Consider the following 20773-nt stretch of genomic DNA (forward strand, 5'->3'; position numbering starts at 1 on the left):
CCCGCAAATAAACATGGATTAAAAATGGAGATTGAAGAGAGCTCGTTTTGGATATACCATGTATATGAACATGACTGATTCAGGGGTGTCAGTGATACTGGCAATGACAGATAATTTGTGGGTTTGTGCCAGTGCTGTTAAAACACTGCGAGTGAAACGCCAGGTCCAAATGGCACGGAGTGCTTTTACTCTACTGATCAATACGTGATTGCTACTGCACGTAGTACAGAGTGCAATAGCGCAGCACATCGCACCAAAATAATGATTCACGGACATTATCAGCGGAGGAGCATTTATTGCGATGCTATATATTCGTGGAGTAAAAGTGTTCACCTGGAGAGGGCTGTCAAAATGCAGTGTGAGTTACGAGCTCATGCAGGGAAAGTGCAACAACTGTCCTGTGTGGACTGTACGAGCTGTCAGGTATGCAGGCTAAATATATAGTAAATAGTTTATTGAAATACAAAGCTACAGTGAATACAAGCACTGTATGTTGAAAACAAAGTTTACACTGTTGAAAATGTTTACTTTAGTGTACAATTATGTTTTGATAAATGCAATAGTTATTTTTGAACTATAAAATATTGCTTTTGAGCATTATTCCAATATAATGTTTTGACTGCAGTGTGCGCGTTTAGAAAAAAAAGTGTATTGATGTTATTTATAGCAATAATATTAACTTTTTATGGTCATATTTCAATTTAAATACTCTATTTGTGCTATGTAAATGTAAATGTTGGATTTGATATTCATGAATAAAACTTCTGAGTTTTTTATACGATTGTTTGCCTGTTAAAGAGCTATCGGTTACAACGACCGGCTTTGGTGCTTGTAGGTTGTTCGAAATGTCAGCGCTTCTAGTGTTAATTAATGTATCATATCAAAGAAACCTGTTACTTTGCTTATTACACATAGTAATAATAACTGTATGCAAATGTTTTTTTTTTTGTTTGTTTGTTTGTTTTTTTACCCAAAACATCTTGGGCCGGATGAAACCTGCTGGCGAGCTGGATCCGGCCCACGGGCCGTATCTTTGACATCCCTGATCTAGACGATTGGCTGGTTTGTTCACATTCTGTGGGCACAGCCACGGTTCAGCTCCATCAGAGCAGTTCACCTCCCAGGCCTGTCCAACACGGTGGCGGACCTCCTCTCTCGGGGAGGCCCCCCGGTCTCAGAATGGCGCCTCCACCCGCTTGTGTTACAACAACTGTGGAGCCGGTTCGGCAGGGCGGACGTGGATCTCTTTGCCCTGGCAAAGTCCACATACTGCCCACTATGGTTCTCCGTCGAAGACCGCTCAGGAACCCTAAGGATTGACCCACACGTGGCCGTGCTGTCTCCTTTACGCGTTCCCACCATTCCCCCTTCTCCCGGTGGTCCTGGAGAAGGTCAGGAGAGAACGAGCGACAATTCTGCTGAATCTGGTTCACAGACCTGATCGCCCTCCTCCATGGAGAGCCTTGGCAGCTCCCAGTGAGAGCGGACTTGTTGTCCCAGGTGCAGGGCACACTTTGGCACCCCATTCCGGGCCTCCGGTTGATTGCCTGGGGTCTGTCGGATGCGGTAGTTTCCACTATTCTGTCAGGGAGAGCTCCCTTTACGAGGTCGCAGTATTCCTTCCGCTGGCGAACGTTTAGCACCTGGTGCCAAGACAGCGGACAAGACCCAATTAATTGCCCCATCGGGGTCATATTGCAATTTCTACAAGAGCTGTTGGACCAGGTCAAGTCCCTGTCCACGCTCAAAGTGTATCTGGCGGCCATCTCCGCATGTCATGTTCGGATTGATGGCGAGCCTCCTGGGTCTCATTTTCTGGCTGTGCAGTTCTTAAAGGGAGCTCGACAGCTACGGTCTCCTCGAACCCTTTCACTGCCCGCATAGCGTCTTGATGTAGTGCTGGCACTTTCCCAAGCCCCATTTGAGCCACTGAACTCAGCTGAGCTGAAGCTGGTGTCACTTAAGACTGCATTTTTGCTGGCAATCACCTCTGCAAAACGCGTGAGCGAGTTACACACCCTGTCCGTACACCCATCGTGTGTCCGTTTTGCGGGAGATGGCTCCAGGGTCACACTACGGCCTAACCCTGGGTTCCTCCCAAAAGTGCTGTCTCCATTTCATGTCAACAGGCCTATTGAGTTGATGGTTTTTCATCCTCCTCCCTTCGTTTCAGAGCAAGAGAGTCAGCTTCACCTACTCTGCCCTGTGTGGGCCCTCAGGTACTATTTGGAACGCACTAAGGACATTCGGCGCTCAGACCAACTGTTTGTGTCTTATGGAGCATTGGATTACCATTACCATTACACCATTACCATGGCCTACGAGTCCACCGAGACCCCGGTGCCTGATCACCTGGTGGCCCACTCGACTCGAGGTGTTGCCACATCGTGGGCCCTTTTTCAAGGTGCCCCCTTGGCAGACATTTGTGCGGCTGCAGCTTGGGCCTTGCCGCTTACATTTTCCCGGTTCTACAGGTTGGATGTGATGGGACCAGTCCCTTCCATTGGGAACCCGGTGTTGGCTGCAGTCGAGCCCCAGTAGCCTACATGCTCTGGCTCCTGCCTTTCCTCTCCCAGTCTGCCCCTGTAAGTGCATCCTGAGGGAGCTAGTGAACCGTGTCTTTCCCTTCCACCGGACTATGCCTTCCAGGCGAGCACGCACGCGAGCTGCTCCTGGATTTACTGACAGCCCTATCGATGTGTTCCCAGGGCTTGTCATGTGGCCTACAGGCATATTGACTTACGAGGCCGCCCTGTATATAGTTTGTTCATTATAACTATGGTTCCTTTCTTAACACAGTAGAGCTAATGTTGCTCTGCGTTAGCCGTTCTAACCAGCAGGCATCAACTGCTCCTGTGTTCCATGGGCGGCGCATGAGTTCGTTCCTGCGCCCTGTGGTGTATATAGTTCGTTTGTACGAAATCTAAATTGTCAGCACAATGGAGCTCTTCCACTCTGTACTGTTTAGCTGAGTTGGATAGTCTTGTGCTGCGTGCTGACAGCATGAAGGTCTTGCTGTCATGCGATATGTATATATTGTATATTGTTCAGCTCGGCTACTCTGAGCTACTCTGACTAGCCAGCTATGTATTATGTTGTATTTGTCTCATTGGGTCTGTGGCCCCGCTCCTATTGGATCAGGGGTCCACTGCAATGATATTGTGCGGAGGCCGCACAAGTGCTTGATTGCCCGCGCCAGACATTGTGCAAGTAGATTACAGCCTCGCTCCTAGCTGCACTAGTAGAGCAGCTGGCCTTGCTCTTGTAAGTGGAGGGTGTAAGAGTTAACCTCTGTAGCCCTGCTTTGCATATGCTGATTGCAGACAGTTCCCGGTAGAGCATGATTACGGTCCTCACTCCTGGACGGCTCAGGTGCAGCCCTGAGGTTACAGTCTGAAGTTGTGCTGCCGAGGTCCCCTAGCGGTGCCCCTCGGGGCAGGCTCCCATATCAGCTCGCTGCCTCCTCCCTTGCGACGGTTTTGTTATACAGTAACCCCTCCCCCTTGGGCAGAGCTTCCGACTTGAAAAATAATGATAGGTTGCGTATGCAACCCCGGTTATCTAAAAACGGAAGCACTGCCCAAGGGTTGCAAGGTCGTGCGGGAGTCCTGGCTCCCGGCAAAAGATGCTCTGATGTCACGTTTTATAGAACAGGAATTGGGAATGGACCTGTTCTAAGTGACGAGCTCTGGGGCCAATGGCAGCTTTGATAGAGTGACGTTTCGATCGGGTTCCCATGGAAGTGTGCAGAAACCCCTCCCCCTTGGGCAGTGCTTCCCTTTTCAGATAACCGAGGTTGCGTATGCAACCTATCGTTCCCTAAAACTATTCCTAGGGTACTATTCCCTAACTCAAGTATGCCGAAACTAGAAACCCAGTGAAAGGGTTTACAGAGGTCTCAATCCCCACAAAAGCTATGCTTATCAACACCCCTTCTTACACACAGCTACAAACAGTCACCAGAAGACACAGGGTTGCTCCATTTGCAAACTCCAATGAAATCCCTTTGGTGTTGGGTCAAGGACATCTCCTTATACCCTAGATCCTGCCTTTCTGCCTCTCTATCCCCAGGAGCACAATACCACCACTAGGGGTATAACGGTATGAGATTTTCACGGTATGATAACCATCACAAAACATATCACGGTATTAAGGTATCATGGTGTATTGCTAATATTATTAGCAATTTAATTTTTAAATCTATTAAATAAGTTTGATAAACACAGAGACATATTTCAGTTATAACCAATTCTTGGATATCTTCAGCTTTATTTATCTTTAGGACATCTCTTAATCAGATCAACAAAAAAAGAATGTAAAAATTAGGGATGTGACAGAGATGACAGAAATCCGCATCTGTCTAATGCGTATTTTAAAGCATTAAATCTGTCGAATGCGTATGCGAATGCGGATGCGGACATAACGTATTTAGTTGTAGGTTGAGGGGCATTTTGCATTTTGATATTACTTATTCTCATCATATTATTTCATACAGATACATTGCGCTGTAACAATCACATCATCTCTTCATTCTAAAATAACATCTGGACCATGAATGAGCGGACTTCATGCATGTGCGTGTTGCAATGGTAGACACAAATATTTTAGGACAATTTCAAATTCGTTTGGTTTAGTATTCGACTGAGTTCGGATTTGCTAACTTCGTCACAACCCTAATTCATGCAATACCTTGAATGAGAAAATGGCCACGGTATGACAACCGTCTGTTTTTACAACCGATGGGCACCATGAAACCGTTACATTCCTAACCACCACACACCAGGGGGAGCCCTCCTCCACACTGACCCATGGCAAGGAGCAGTCAAACCTTAAAGAGCAGCAGGTCTTAGAAAGAACAGACTTTTTTCAACTGTGGCTCCACTGTTGCCAGATTGGAGGATTTCCCCCCAAATGTGGGGATTTTTAAGTGCCCGGGGGAAATTTGGGGGCAACTTTTGTATGGGGGGAAATCTTGGGGGATAATTTTGGGGGGAATTTATAGATTTGCACAGTTGAATTTAATCTATTTTACTGATGAGATACAATGCTCTAGGAAGCTGAAAACAGTTCACGAGCCCCACCCGGACCTCACTTCACCAGCACCCCCCACCCCCCCTACCTGGACCTAACTTCGCTAGCACCCCCCACCATCCACTCACACTTCACTTCTCCACCGCCCCCAACCTTCCCCCCTTCCAGGCCACACTTCACCAACACAGCACCCCCACCTCACCGGATCTCACTTTGTTTCAAATTGTGGGGGAAAAATATGTGATTTGGAGGGTTTTAAGGACCAGTTTGTGGGGAAATTACTGAGAGGAAATGGCAATACTGTGTGGCTCCATCCCCATTCCAGAAATGCATGGTCAGAGATTGCATAAGAGAGAAAACTTTGAACTTGGGGTGTCCCGATATTTCATTGAATAAAAATATTATATTTTGTTGAAATGAATGCCCTGACACAAGACAACTTTGTCGGCTTCTTCCAATGTTCATCAGTGTTCCAGATCCGATTTTTTTTCTTCAGTGACATTCTAAACACATACGTGAAGATTGAAGAGAAAATAATGCTTAGACAGTTAGACACTAATCTTTAATTTAATGTCAGCCTATTTGCATGTCATGTGTTTGCACTCTGCAAATGGTTTACCACCATTTGTTTTGTTATTGTCGCCTAAACCATATCTTCCTTATTTTATCACTGTGAGATCTAGGAAAACTAAAAACAAATTAAAATATATATAATTACTGTCAAAGATTCAGGAAATGTAAAATTACACTATATTGCATAAGAAACACAGCTGTGATGTCTCTGCATGTTTGTTCTAGGTCTAGCAGAGGTTAGACAGTGGTAACTAGGTAAATATTGAATTGAAAATGCAAATGTCTTCACAGAAATGGACAAGGGAAAGGGAGAGAAGAGGAGGCTGATAAATGACTGTTTTAAAGGGTAAATATATTGCTTTCTTTTTCAGTTCTGTAGTTTTAGAAAGGTGGTTCCACAGTGAATGTTTATATAAGATATGTAATCAAAGCCATATGAAACATACATTTTGTACAACATATCGGTATGTGATTTATTTATTGTAGAGTCCAGCCTAAGAGGAGTGGTAGCAAAGGTGATAGACAAGCAGAGCCCAGGCCACTAGCAGAATATACAGGCGAGCCCTGCCCCACTCCACCACTTGCCAGCACTAGCACAACAAAAATGTCACATCCAGCCCAGACCACCAGCACAGCAACCAGTAAAGTTCTGTCCCAGCCCACTGACAAAAATGCTAGCGTAGATCAGACAAGACCCTTCAGCGATGAGCAGCTAGAGGTGTGGAGACAGAAAGTACTCCCCTTGGCTGGACATACAAGGTAATAATTTTGGATGTTCTGTCTGCAGAGATGCCAAACACCTCTTCAGAAGCCAAAAGGGGATACAGGTATAGGCATGGACCTTGGGTGAGGTCTCAGCTAAAGATGTCCGGGTCATGAGAAAGAAAATATATAAACATAGAGACAGCCTAGCCCATCACAAAGCATGTGACATTAAACAGCAGAGAGAGAAGGAGGTTTTTCCCACACTGACAGAGACTTTAAATGCCTCACTTCTGTATGAGACAGCAAATTCATTTAGAACAGCATATTTCATTGCAAAGGAAATGCTGGCATTTATAAAAATGAATGGCTTGGTTGAGTTACAAGAGATCAATGGAGTGAAAGTTCGCTCCTGTCACAAGTCACTCTTGCATTAATATGATTACACACATTGCCATTAAAATTAGAAGATGGTGTCAACAATTAAATTGGTCTCACAGTGGATGAAAGCACAGCATTCAGGAGAAGCTACCTCATCATATACCTCAGAGGAGATGTGACAGGGCAAGTTGATGTAGAAAATATATTTCTGGAGCTGACTGAGCTTGAGTAAGGAACAACAGCTGATGCCCAATACAAAGCTCTTAAGAAGAGTCTTATGGAAGCTGACCTGGATGATGACTGTCTTAAATCTCACCTGATTTACATAACTACAGATGGGGCATCTGTGAAGACTGGCAGACAGAGTGGCCTCATTACAAGGGTAGAGAATACCCTTGCCTGGAGAGCGTCCACTGCCTTGCACACAGGCTTGAGTTGTCAGTAAATTATGCACTGAAGTCAGTCACAGGGTGCAACCACTTTGAGATATGTATATCAAAGTTGTATACATTATATCATCAGTCACCTAAGAATACCAGACAACTCACAGAAGCTGCCTTCTAGGTTAACTTCACCCTACTTAGGATTGGGCAAGTGTTTACCATCCGCTGGGTAGCAAGTAGTTTTAATATTGTGCAAGCTGTTTGGACAGATTTCCCTGCTTTGGCTGAGCAGCTGAGCAGATGAGGAAAGCCTCCGAAGATGAGACATGCAGTCATGTGGAACACAGAAAGTTCAATGGCCTGCTGAAGCGCCTCACATGCACAGGGTTTGTCAAGGACCTGGCAACCATGAAAGATGTTGTGTGAACTACAGAGCCTGTCACTCAAACTTCAGGTGGGTAACCACGCCTTTCTGGTGCTTATATTTCAGAACAGAAGGACATCTCTGATGGATTCCACTCGAGAGATCAAGATGACAATAGAGGTGCTGGAGGCTGTGAAGACCACCCCAGGGAAGTCAATGGAGAGAGCGGAGGAGAGTCTCAGGGAGAATTCAAAAGGAGAATTCAAAGGTGTGCCCTTGGATTCCAGCAGGGAACATGTAAATAGGCTATAGTTTCTCCAAACCATCATTGACAGTCACTACTCACAAATACCTGTCTCTTACAAAGGCTTACAAGCTTACAAAGGCTCTGACACCTCTGGATCCCATCAGGTGGCCAAAATCAAGAGAGGCTGTTGTTCATTTTGGGGAGAGAGAGATCCATGATCTGGCAAAGAAGCTTGGAATGCCAAGTAGGAAGGCAGTTGAGGACTTCAGATCTCGGAAACTCAGCAATGACCAGAATGGGAAGATCCTCAATTGGCTGTTGACTGCCAGCAAGACATACCTGGCAAGCTCTGCTGAGTGTGAAAGAGGCTTCTCAGCCCTCAATGACACAGCCACAAATTCAAGGAATAGTCTAAGAGCCAGAAGCCTCTGTTCAGTACTGTTTATTGACATAAATGGCCCTCCTCTTCAGTTGTTTGACCCTAACCCCTATGTTTAGTCCTGGCTTAGGGAGGGACATTTGTCTGTCAACTGCCAGTAAAACAGAGAGAGAGACACATGCCGAGACAAAAAGGCCACTGTGCAACATGCTGAGCAGTAGCACATGAACAATTGCTGGTGAAGGGGTGCTGTTGAAACTATCTGAGAAAAAGTTTGTGAACACCACTGAGTTTTGTTCAGAGTTAATGGTGTCATTGATAACATAGGTTGTTTTGTTTATGTATGGTTATCATTGTAATGGTTGTTATTTTAAAAAGAGATTTATTAACGTATTTATGCCCATAGTCTTATCTTGAAGGATATGTCATTACGAATAAGATACAACTTTTTTTTCCTTTTTTAGCAACACCCCTCCCCCCCAGGATTAAGGGATTAAATTTAATTAAATCATTACACGAAATATAGAATAAATATAAGCAAAAAAACAGCAAAATAGTGTATAAAATACTACTACTAATAGATAGTGCAGTTAATAAAATAGTGCCCACACAATATCAAACACAAATTACATGACACAACATCAGTGTAGTTGTCACCTTCTGTGACACATATTTCCTACTGTACTCAGTGTATTAGAATTTACATTTTGAAGAAGGGCAAGTTGCTTCTCGATTTCCTTTGACATTAAGAGGAAGTGAGTCCATGGCCTTCTCACATCTTTAATGTCACGTGGGAGAACACCTCGGGTTATGTGTTTGATTTTTTATGCAAAATGATTACCTCTAGCTGCAAACCATATGGGGTGCATTTTGCCCTGTCACAGTCCGATATGCCTCCTCAGCAGAAATAAAACACAAACTGCAAGAACAGGCAGCTTTCCCCAGACATGTCTGTGTGAAAAAACAAATCCAATGTTTGATTGTCTGAACCCGCCCAGCTCAGACAGGGCCCTGCTTTTTAAGCACCGCAGGGGAAGTATCACATTGGGATAATCTCCCCTAAAAAGGTAATATCCATCTGCTAACGAAAAAATGGTGCCCTTTAACACCAGAATTTAAAAAATAGCTAAACAATATCCAGTAAGTGAGTCAGGCTCAATTCTAATGCTGTTTTGATCTCCTAATCCCATCCATTTCAGATTTATATTATATTGCATCCAAATAGGGGGATTGGATCAACAGATCAGACCACAGTGCCCGGCCATACACTGCCTGCAGGCAAATGCACTGCAAGCCCCCTCTGCAAGATGTGTTTTTGTTCTAGTCGAGATAAAGGCACAAGGGTTCAAGGGAAATGACGGGGGATAAATTCAGAATAGGGAAATGAAATGATTTCTCTTATTGGAAGCTTACAGTATATAGCTCTGGAAAAAAATAAGAGACCACTGCAAAATTATCAGTTTCTCTGGTTTTTGTTTTATTCTATAAACTACTGACAACATTTCTCCCAAATTCCAAATACATATATGAATGGAATGGAATGGCTGCCATACATGTAGAGATGCTGATTGAAGAACAATTTGCAGTGGTCTCTTACTTTTTTCCAGAGCTGTATATCAGACTCAAAACAATGTATATTTAAACTATTGCTATAACTGTGAAAGAAAAACTTATATTAGACATATTGACCAGTTTTCAACTTTGCTATATAACTAGTTTCTAACCAGTTTGTGTAATAATCTTCATGCATTAGGTTGATCAGACAGACTAGCTCTGCATTATTATTATTATTATTATTATTATTAGTATTATTATTATTACTGCTATACTAGCAAGTCTAATTTAATTTACTGTCAGTCTTATGCAAGTATTTAACAGGGCATAAGGAACAATCAATATATCGGGTTGTATCTCTGTATAAATAAGTGTAATTCAATATTTAAATACAATACAATCTACTGCACTAATTTAGTTAGATACAATGTATCACATGACAGGAAGAGGAAGGGGCTAAAGTCAGATTAATAAACTGTAGGAGCACTGAGAGTAATTAAGAATACCCACTTGGGTATCTATTAATACCTTTCAAAACATCTCATGGGACTTTCCACTGAAGACTGAGCTCTCCTCTACGGTTTGTTCACATCCCAATTACAAACGTCTGCTGTTACATATAATGAAGAATTACAGTATGTCATTATCCCAGTTCAAGGTTTATTTGACATGGGCACCGTAGTACAATTTAGGAGAGTTCATTTCACTTTCAGATGTTAATGTCTTGATCACCCACAACTGCACATGAGCAATGAAGGAAAAGTGAAAGACACATTGAACTTTGTTAATGGAAGTATATGGATGAAAATCTTCACTGGCCAATGTGTATCACAATGTTTGCTGCATAAGGTGTAGATTTTCTGCTCAAGTAGTGTCTGAAGATCGAACCAAACCCTGACGTTATGAACTTGAACTGAGTGAGCTTTGATGTAAAGCTGCCAAAGTACATTACTACCTATTACATCACCTTGAAGTATTGACAAGGCTATTCAGAACAGTTCTAGGAAGAAGTTGGATACAGAAAATACTAATTGTTAGTAGTAAAGCCCAGGTCCAAGTTCATAGTCAGCACTTTTGAGTTGGCACATTCCTCATTGTTTCCCAACACAGCAGCAAGGACGGAGAAGAATAATGAGTCAATTACACCACAATCATTTTGTTTATGTATTTACTCAACAATTTCAGTTTTTGCATCTGATATGAAGTGGATTTTGCTGAGTAATCTCCAGAAAAGTACAATATGGTGATGTAGCAGCAGGAGGGAGTAGGGGAGACACATCTTTAACCTCTGCCTTTAAGAACAGTGGAATTCCCAGAGGAAGAGGGGCTTTCCAGATGTTACAGCTGTTTGTGCCATATCAACACTTGTCAGTCAAGTGCTTTGCCTTCACTTTACACTGTATTGATTTGCAAGCTTGATGTTTAGGTTGTGACATGCCTGTGTATTGTGCTGTATGGGTAGTGCTGTTTAAAATTATTGATAAATACAGTAATCAGAGATCAATACATATGTGTGCCTTCACAAATATAAATACACAAACTCACCATCCTTGTTATGGTATTACTGAACTTCATCCTCCCTTCCAGATCTGTCAGATGCCCAGGAGGCTTTAGCTGAAAGTTCATCACCTGAGAAGCTGGTGTCCCTCTAACACTTCAAGATCAAATCATACCTGACCACTCCAGAGTTCTCTGTCTCTTACATTACGTTCCCCTTGTCTATGGCTTTAAACCACATCATAAAACCTCCCGAGTAGGTTATTAAACCCTAATTATATTCTTCTTTGTGCACTGTGGAAAACACATTTTTTACAGATAATAATAGAAAATCAGAACTCACTGTCCCAGTGCAGTGGAGCTTGTTAAATTGACACCAATTACAGCAGAAAGCCCTTTCAGACTTGTCAGAAGTAGTAGAGCATCTCTCAAATCTCGGTAATAAGAATTAAATGCTTATTAAAGTCCTAATCCGATTGCACTGCACATTTACAAACAGCATGTTAAGTGTAGTGTGAGATAAAGAAGTTTGAATGTCAGTTTGTGTATCAGTTATGAATCCAACAGGCTTTATGGAAGAAAAGAGTCTTAATTAGGTGTTACCATGTTAAATTAAACAGGTAAAACTGAATCTCATCACACTGCTCTCAGTTCATGTCTCCTCTTGTGCGTCAGCTCTCCCCATAATGCACTGCGTCTCAGTCATCAGTGACTAGTGCAGAGTGTTTACTAACTAGCGAGAATACCAGTCCTCCCTCCTAGTTACTATGGAATCAGCCGAACAGAAGGTACTTATATTTATAGCATAGCCAACTCAAGCGTCCCAGGTGATGGAAGCAAACAGAAGAAAGCTGCTCCATTAACACCCACAAAAGGCTGTCAGCAGCAATCGGTATTCGTTTTAAGTGGGCAGGCTCAACAGAGTGCAAGCAACCCACACTTCTCCAGAGCGATGGTTTGAAAGCAAACTGCATCGTGCCTCTCCTCTGATACAGATCTGCATCACTGACGGTCTGGAATAGTGGCACTGCAGTTGCCATGGAGCCGAAGAAAGAAGGAAAAAAGCAAGTCCTCTCATAGGCTAGCCAAACTGGAGAGGCCTGTTATTTTGCATTTAACTATGAACTACGACCTAACACTTGATTTAGATACAGTTACATGTATCTGACATATACTAATCTCAGTTAACTCCCCCACACACACACACTAGTATTTGCTGCTGTAAAGTAATATCTCTGATGAAAACGATGCAGAAAATAACACGATGTTACCTTTACTTATCATAAATGAGTGCCTTACAAAATAAGTCACTTAATAATATTTGTGAAAATCAAATACATAAAATAATGATCAAAATCTCACTCAGCAGGCAAAATGTTCTACTAATAGTACTAATAGAAGTAGTGGTAACATTCTAGCTACTACTAAAACAATGGTGAACTTGAGGTTGTACTTGAAGGCACTGCGTTTAATTTCCTTCAGATTCCACATACACAAGCCGACTTCCAACTTCAGTCCAGTGCCCCAGAGCTGGGTAGAGCTGAAGTCATTGGCTGTGAATTAAGTACAAAACCAGGTGTGCTTATGCAAGTCATTATTTTATTTTTTATGTGAGAACTGATATCAAATAAAACCATAACAATAATCTTGTTTGCTTTTACCCAAATTCCCTTTGATCTCGCCCCTAGGTTGACCTCAGTTTGTTTGCTGGGCAGTTAATTGAGATGACAAAATCAGTCCTGGCACCATCACAGGCTTCAGCAAGATTCTGGCCAGGAGAATGGGGCTGTAAAAATCTCTCTCTCTCTCTCTCTCTCTCTCTCTCTCTCTCTCTCTCTCTCTCTCTCTCTCTCTCTCTCTCTCTCTCTCTCTCTCTCTCTCTCTCTCTCTCTCTCACACACAATGTTTGTTAGTTTCCAATATACCCACATTGTTTTTCTATAGTGAAGATTAACCACTGGTGCTATGATATGATTTGATATGATTGGATATTCAAGTTCACTGTCAGGATTACCCTTTATCTGAGTTAGCTCTGTGAGTTAGCATTGCTAATAACCTTATGCTGCAGATTTATATTTTGAAAACAAAAACCATACAAATATAAAAAATTTTGTAATATTGTTTATGTCTGCAAATAAACAGTTTCTTTCCTACAACAGTTAGGATATTAAAGTTAAAAGTTAAAATATTTAATTGTAAATTCATATTGATTGTGGGTTAATGTTGGGATGAGATGTATGATGAGAAGTTATTTGTTTAGCACTCATGTCTTTGTTTCAGAGCTGTACCGAACCCAAATACCATCAGTCTGTGTGGCAATAAAGAGATTTGTATTGAGACTGTTTAGAGTTATTCAGTATATATTCTTGACAGCTTTTTAACAAATACCCTGATAGTTTTGTTTAACTCCTACTTGGACAAAGGTGTCAACCAAATAAGTAATTGATAGTAATAATAAATATACAGTGGGACAGGAAAAGTCAGTGTGCAATTTTAACATGTGCCATTTCCCCCTTCATACCTCATACCTGCTACTATTGAAAGTTTCCAAGACCGTCTTGATGCTTTTGTGATCAGTCCACACAACTCGCAGGTACCAAATTCTCTATTGTTGATTATATATGTATTGTAGTCTTTATGTACAGTGGTCAGTATGGTACCGTGGTGAGCACAGTCATGCTAGACATGGTTTCAGTGTCGAATTGGCCCCTGGAAGCTGTACTCGGTGATTCAGTGCGATGGCGTCTGAGCTGCAGCAGGTGTCTTCCTGTTTGCCCACCTGGACCAAAGCCACTGGAGTCTCTTCAAAGCTTCCCTGCAGGCAGGCAGAGCTCTCACACACAGTCATAAACAGAGGGCAGATTTTAATTTAGTGCATATATTCAGCTAATCTCTTTTTATTTATTTATTTGATATTTTTCCTTTCGGTTTTGTTGTTGTCATTTGTTTGTTTTTAACCCGGAGAGCTGTGTGCTGCAGTCGATGTCTTCAGTGCCAGCTCACTACTGCTCCAGCTCTCATCTCCATGGTAACCTCAGGCTGCCAAGGTTCTCCAGTCTGACAGAAGAGATATACTGATGCATTTTACAGCATGTGCCAGTGTGTGCCGCCGTCAACATGTGTCTCAAACGTGCTTAAACTTGTCGTTCACAGATATTTTAAGGATGTGCGTGCCATTTGGGATTGGTGCCCAATAATAAAAGCGGTACTCCACATTTCAGAAGCAAATGTATGCACTGTAACTACATTAAAAGGGCCAAAATAAAAGGGAGATATTTTGTATCCTCTTTCCACAGAACACGGGTATAAATAAACATCAAGAGCAGGCAGCACTCATATATATGTAGTAACAGAGTTTGCCTTCAAAAGTATGACAGTGCCGATATTGGTGAGCAAAGAAAGCTAGTTTGGAGCTTGCTATATTGATTGCTGTTTCTCCCTGAGGTGGGTGATTTGTTCATGTACACCATGTACACCATGAACAAGTGGTTTCTTAGAAATGTCATAATTCCCTACGAACCAACCGCCATGCTAATGTGCTGTATGCACACGCCATGTCAAGATGAGGAACAAACCGCAGCCTCCTTCCGTGCTTTGTCTCTCTGCCAATGTGTTGCAGGTCCTATTTTATGAGGGCACGGATATTCCCTGTTAAAATGTGAAGTTTCCATCACAAAGATGCTCTTTCCTCATTCAGGCTACTATGTGTTGCAAGTGCATGCTTCACAATTTGCGTAACTGTGGCTAAGCTGTGACCGCAAGTACAGAGGTGGCACATTCTCACCCACAGCCAACTTTCTGCCAGTTCTGTAACAACGTGCCTTCTGAAAAAAACCATCACCCCTTCAGCTGTTGTTTTCCCTTTTCAGACCCCACCCCCAAGTTAAAATCTGTACCTCATCTTTCTGTCCATTTTGTCTGCAATGGGACAGGAAACATGTATATATAAATAATATTGTATAGTATTTATAGTCAACTTAATATATGCGTCTGTTATTGGATCAGTATGACATCCTTCTCCTTTGTATATGTAGATGAAGGAGAAGCAACAAAAAGATTCCTGCACATATAGATAGATAGATAGATAGATAGATAGATAGATAGATAGATAGATAGTTAAATTCTATATGCAGAAATACAGCAAAGTTTAAATGGTGAAAATCATTAAACATTCACTTGGGACGATATTGTGCAATGTTTGTGGGTATAATGTAGCATGTTGCGTGTGGACAGGTCTGGCAGTGGATTATTGGAGGACAGGAAGAGAATGTAAGAGAGTTTGGTTACGAAAACCAGACAGCAAGAGATAAATCATCCAATTTCCATTTCCAATTGAAAATGAGAGTATGTGCCGGTCCAGATTTTCCTAATGTCTCGTGTTCATTCAACTGCTTCTGTTACCTTGCTAACTATGAGGTTATTTTGGGAAAAGAACCAGCATCATTCAACGGCACTTCTCCTTTTGCTCTATGAATGTTAATTAATACACCATGTGCTTTCAGAGAATGACTCACTTTCTCTCACAGACTGATGTCACGGTGCAGCCGAAGGCCTCTCCACAATTAGTTTTAAACATACTAAACAAAAAGCGAAACTGCTCATTCTTATGGAAAGACATGAAAGATTCATCAGAACCGTTCAATACAGCAAGACGTGTGGAAAGAACTGGTAATATTCCTGAACTTATCATGATTCATTGGTAGAGAGTGAAAACAAATTTGCTGTATATATTAATGGGGATTTTGTCTTCGGGTTTAAAACTGACCAGCCCACTGCTCCTCCCCCGCCTCCCCATTCAGGCTTTTTATTTTTGTTCAAATAATTAGTCCAAAAACTAATTTTCTAAACTGTATGGTGAAGCCGCACAAAACTGTTGTGGGTTTTGCATTCAAATTGACTAATAATGTATCCTGTAGCTGAACTGTAATCAACTCCTGCTGTAGGCTGTGCCAGCCAGCCCCAGTCGCAGAAGGCTGTTTATATATCCATATGTCTCGCTGTCTAAAAACTGCTCCGGAGCCTTGGCTGGCTGCCCTAGGCCAGTAGGGCCAGCTTTCCCTACTTTTCCCTGGCAGGTGCTATGTTCGTCTCATTGGAGGAGGACAAGCCCACTCTGAGCCATCCAAACCATCCTTCTGACACACAGTTGTGTCCAATCACAGAGCAGCAAGAGAAATCCCACAACCGGGGTCACAGAGCCAGGCAGCACAGCGCACATGTGGGGAGATATATGCACACAGTCAGAGAGGTGGCTGATGCTTGAGAAAAGCATCTCCCTGATCAGAACAAGCTCTCTCTATTGGAAGCTGTAGATCCTGTTGACCTAAATAATATATATGTGTGTGTTTTCTTGCCTACACTGCTGCTAAAATAATATATCTTATTTGGATTTTAACAACACGTTCAATGAAAAAGAGGATACATATGTAGCCTGTTAAATACAAAGCAAATTAATTCCGAATTGCGCTGCTATTTTAAGATTTGTAACAGAAAGAGGTCACCCTTCAATCACGGGGATGCAGTGCGGCTTTTCAGTGATGCCACTGTGTGCCTCCCTTGGCTTGCCCAATCAGCTCTTCTCAATGGAGGACATGTGACCCATTCCCTACACATTGTGAGAACAATAATCAACAGTACATTTTTTGGCAGGACACCCACGTATCTCAAAGTCCTTCCAGGATTGATGCATAGTTGAGAATCTGCTCCTAGCTGTGTGATCCTTAGAGAGATGCTCACCACCATTGTGCCACACCTGTCCAGCCTTAGCTAAAGTTTTCATAAAATACTATTCAGCTATCATATTTAATCCATTAAATATTGAAGGCAAGCTCTTGCCATACCACTGCGATACCGGAGCCAGTGTGAAACCGGGCCAGGGCCATTGAAAGTAAGTCGGGGAGTGAGGTGGAAATAATAGTTTATGGTATCCTGAACTAGTTTAAAATAGAAAAGGAAACACACAAATGGAACAAGAAATGCTTTGTTTCTTTCTTGTTGAGGTTGAAAAAGGATACAGTTTTCCTTATTGTCATGGGAGCCAGCTTGGTCTCATTCTTCACTTATTGGATTTTGTTCTTTGAGGAGGAAAAGAGGGATTCGAAGTTAAGCACTTTTACAGTTCTTTGGTCTTTATTTTCCTTTATCTTCCTTTTACAATGCATTATATTGCACAAGATGGTTATTTGTAAGACTGGCTGCATATACAGTTTCAAACTACAGTACAAATTACTCTTGTGTGTAGTATAATTCCCTATGGAAAGCCGATTTGGACAAAACAAGAAATAAGTCAACATCCAAGGAACGACAGATATGCATAAAATATTAGTGCGGTGGAGTAATTATTCAACTGCTTCTACTCTCCAGCAAGCAATTGGGTCGTCATTGTCCCAATGTATCATTTATGTACTGATACCATTCAGTTTCTATGGCAGCTAACATTGATGCAGAGAAGTGAGAGCTGTGTAGCACACCTGTATTTTTCCTAAACACAGAAAAAGGTCAACTTGAGGTGGTGGGAGAGGGGAAAAAACTTAACCATGGGTTAGGTTGAAGCCTGAAGTTTTGTTTTTTCATGTAGTGGTCACTAAGAATAATACTATTTTATAAAGAATAAGTATAACTGAAAATGAAGTTAATTGCGTAAAGCCAAAGCTCTCAGATTACTTCAAATGATTAAGGTATGAATTAAAGGGTTTCTGTTAAAGAAATAAGATATCATCTCACAGAGATGTACTGTGTTTGTTTCTGTCTGTTATTATTTTAGTTAAGAAGATTGTACATATAACCAAAGCTTCTGTAAAGAATTGAAGGCTTCAAAAGAAAACCATAATGAAAAATGTCTAGTTTCAGTTTGAATGTGTGTGTATTTTTTGTGACAATGTTAAAAAAAGCAGACTTGCTCTTCAGCTGAGGTTAAATAAAGGCCGACACAAAGGCTGAATCTCAGCTGAACAGAATTAGGAAAGTAATGCTGGAGAATAGATGTATTAGCCATGGATAAAAAAAACTGCTGGCTTTCTTAGCTGGAACCCCATATCCGACAATAAACAAATATAAATGATATCTCTCAACCCTAATGATGGCAAGCCCAGCTCATGGAAAAAATTTCTATTGTTTCCAGTATGCCCCTCCCCCCCTTTCTGGCACCCATATCTCAAGTGCCATGAAACACACAGCTGTCACAGAGATAGCTGCTTTTTTAAGTGCTGGCAGGGTGACATGGCTTTGGGTAACACAACACCTGGCAAACAAGTGAAGCTACTGGCTCCCTCAGAGGCCACTCGGGTCCAGCAGCCATTGCAACTCTGCCCAAAGTCACGCTCTTCAAGACACTGGCAGCATCTCCGTGCACTTGGCCGTGTGGGGCATGTAAAACAGACCTACTGGCCTTTATCAGACATCGAACAGACCGGAAATATTGCTGGAATGGACTGATGTAGTCTATGTTCCAATGCTTGGAGTGTCAAGTATCCCTAGACTTCTTGAAAGATACTGTGTGCATGGTCCAAAGTTATGTATTCATTTCTGATTCCTGTAAGCGTTACTTATGATTTTTTGCTCAGACATTAGTTATGTTTCCCAAATGCAGCGCTGTTGCATTGGAAGAGTATTGATTGATTCTGGAAGCCCGTACTCTCAGTATTGCTTTACAGGTCTGTTCTAGTGCTGACCGCCACTGCTGGCTGTTTCCTCCATTGAAAGCAATCTAACACTTCCTGTTGTAAAGGGGTGGAGTGGTGCCAGTGTTGTGAAGAGTACACTGTAAACCTTAGGGCCGGAGGAATGGGTGAGCAACACGAAACCGAGACGTGCACAATGTGGCACTAACAGTCTCCATGTAACACGATAGGAACAAACAGCCATTGACTTTATTCACCCCCGGAACGTGAGTGTTCTTAGGAAACACAGAGAGTAACTTTAGCTGGAATAGGAGATCTGCCCAGCACCGACATCAGGAGACTGAAGGGGTCTTCTGCATATAGTTGCAAGGACATGTACAGCAAATGTAGATTAGCCCACAAAATAGGTGCTCCCCCCATTAAAATATTCAAAGTGTCTTTTATTTCTGACTACAGGAGTGTTATCCTGCCTTCTTGTAGTCAAATATCAATTTAACATTACCATTAGGTTTAACTTTCAATTTAGAGGCAATAGTGAAAACCTGCCTTCTCTCAGAAGATTCCTGCAAGTATGGAATCGTGGCCATCCCATTCACATTCATGATTCATTTTAAACTAAATGATTCCTTAACATGTTTAAATTCATAGTGGCCTTCACTTTGACTTACAACTTTTATGATTTTAAACAAAGTATATAAGAGTAAACAAAAATGCAAACATTATATAGAGTAATACGACAGGCTCATAGTGGAGTTTGATGTTTTTTCAGGCATTATTGCCCCCTGCCTGAGAGTGCTGTTCCACACTTTCTCTGTATAAAACATCTCGGACATGTTTGGTATGTCGTCTTCAGTTTCACAAAAAAACTTGGTAATTTACAAGCCTTTTATTCTGGTTCTTGTCAAAGCTAAACTGTGAATGTTTTCCTGTTTTTATTCCGAATGTCCATGTTTTTATTTTCCCGAACGCTTCTTGCAACTTGAATATATTGACCATGACTCTGTTGTGTTGATAGTCTATGTTGTTTTTTCAAACACCATTTGTTTTTACCCAGGATATTTGTAAATCTATCAGACTGTTTATTAAACAAAGCATTCTGTTTATGAATGCGTATTTCGCAAAATGCGTGGGGGGTCAATGGTGAGAGTAAGACTTAAGTATTTCAAAAGTGTCAGCAGTGGCGGTAAGATTTGTACCTATTACCTAGATTTGTAGTAGTAGTAATGTGAAGATTGTATCACGTGATTAGTGAAGTGGTATAGAGAAGGTAGCCTAGTTTGCTACTTCAGCCTTTATGGAAGTAACTTTCAGTGTAACACGATCACTGCAACACTGCTGCTCACAGCTGGATCCACAGATATTACTCCATAGTATTTTTCCAGTGTAGGAGCCAATTACTTTATTTGCCTGTTATTATTTAGAATACATATAAGAACATAAGAACATAAGAAAGTTTACAAACGAGAGGAGGCCATTCGAACCCATTCATGTCCATTAATATCTAAGTGATCCAAGGATATATTTTTATATTTTATTCTATGTATTTGTCTATTATTACGCATTTATATGTATTGCATAATAATATCTCTTTAAGAAAGCAAGCTTTTTTGTGTATGTTCTGTGGCTCGTGCGCCTCTGTATATGTTTAGAAAATAACTGACACTTTTAATACAGTTATTAGTTTACCTATGGAGTTTAGCTATTGAGTCACCTTCATTAATTTTGGAAATCAACCTGTTAATAACTTTCTTAGTTTACTACGAAAATCCTTAAAAATAGCTTTAAATGCTGACCTGTGGAACCTATGGAATACAATTTCGATTGGCTTTATTTCACTTTGGAGTCGGTGGAGTGGATAAGTGATGCGTGTCAACCACACCAGCCCAAGCTAAACTGTCTTTGCTGCTTTGGAGCTCAGCTGTTGTGCTAGTTTATGACCTGCTTTCTTGCTTTATACAGACGGAGAACATGACTGCAGAACCCCCAGCAGGGCCCGGATAGGGTGGCCAAGAAAGTTGTACCCTACACCCCCACTAACTGGCA

The 20773-nt window shown here is 41.7% G+C and overlaps 1 pseudogene; it reads left to right on the plus strand.

The window, feature by feature from the left end:
• Positions 1 to 1789: 1789 nt before the first annotated feature.
• Positions 1790 to 8532, plus strand: LOC136750628 (E3 SUMO-protein ligase KIAA1586-like; annotated as a pseudogene).
• Positions 8533 to 20773: the final 12241 nt, after the last annotated feature.

Source organism: Amia ocellicauda, chromosome 5 (genome assembly GCF_036373705.1).
Source record: "Amia ocellicauda isolate fAmiCal2 chromosome 5, fAmiCal2.hap1, whole genome shotgun sequence".
Taxonomy (NCBI): Eukaryota; Metazoa; Chordata; class Actinopteri; order Amiiformes; family Amiidae; genus Amia; species Amia ocellicauda.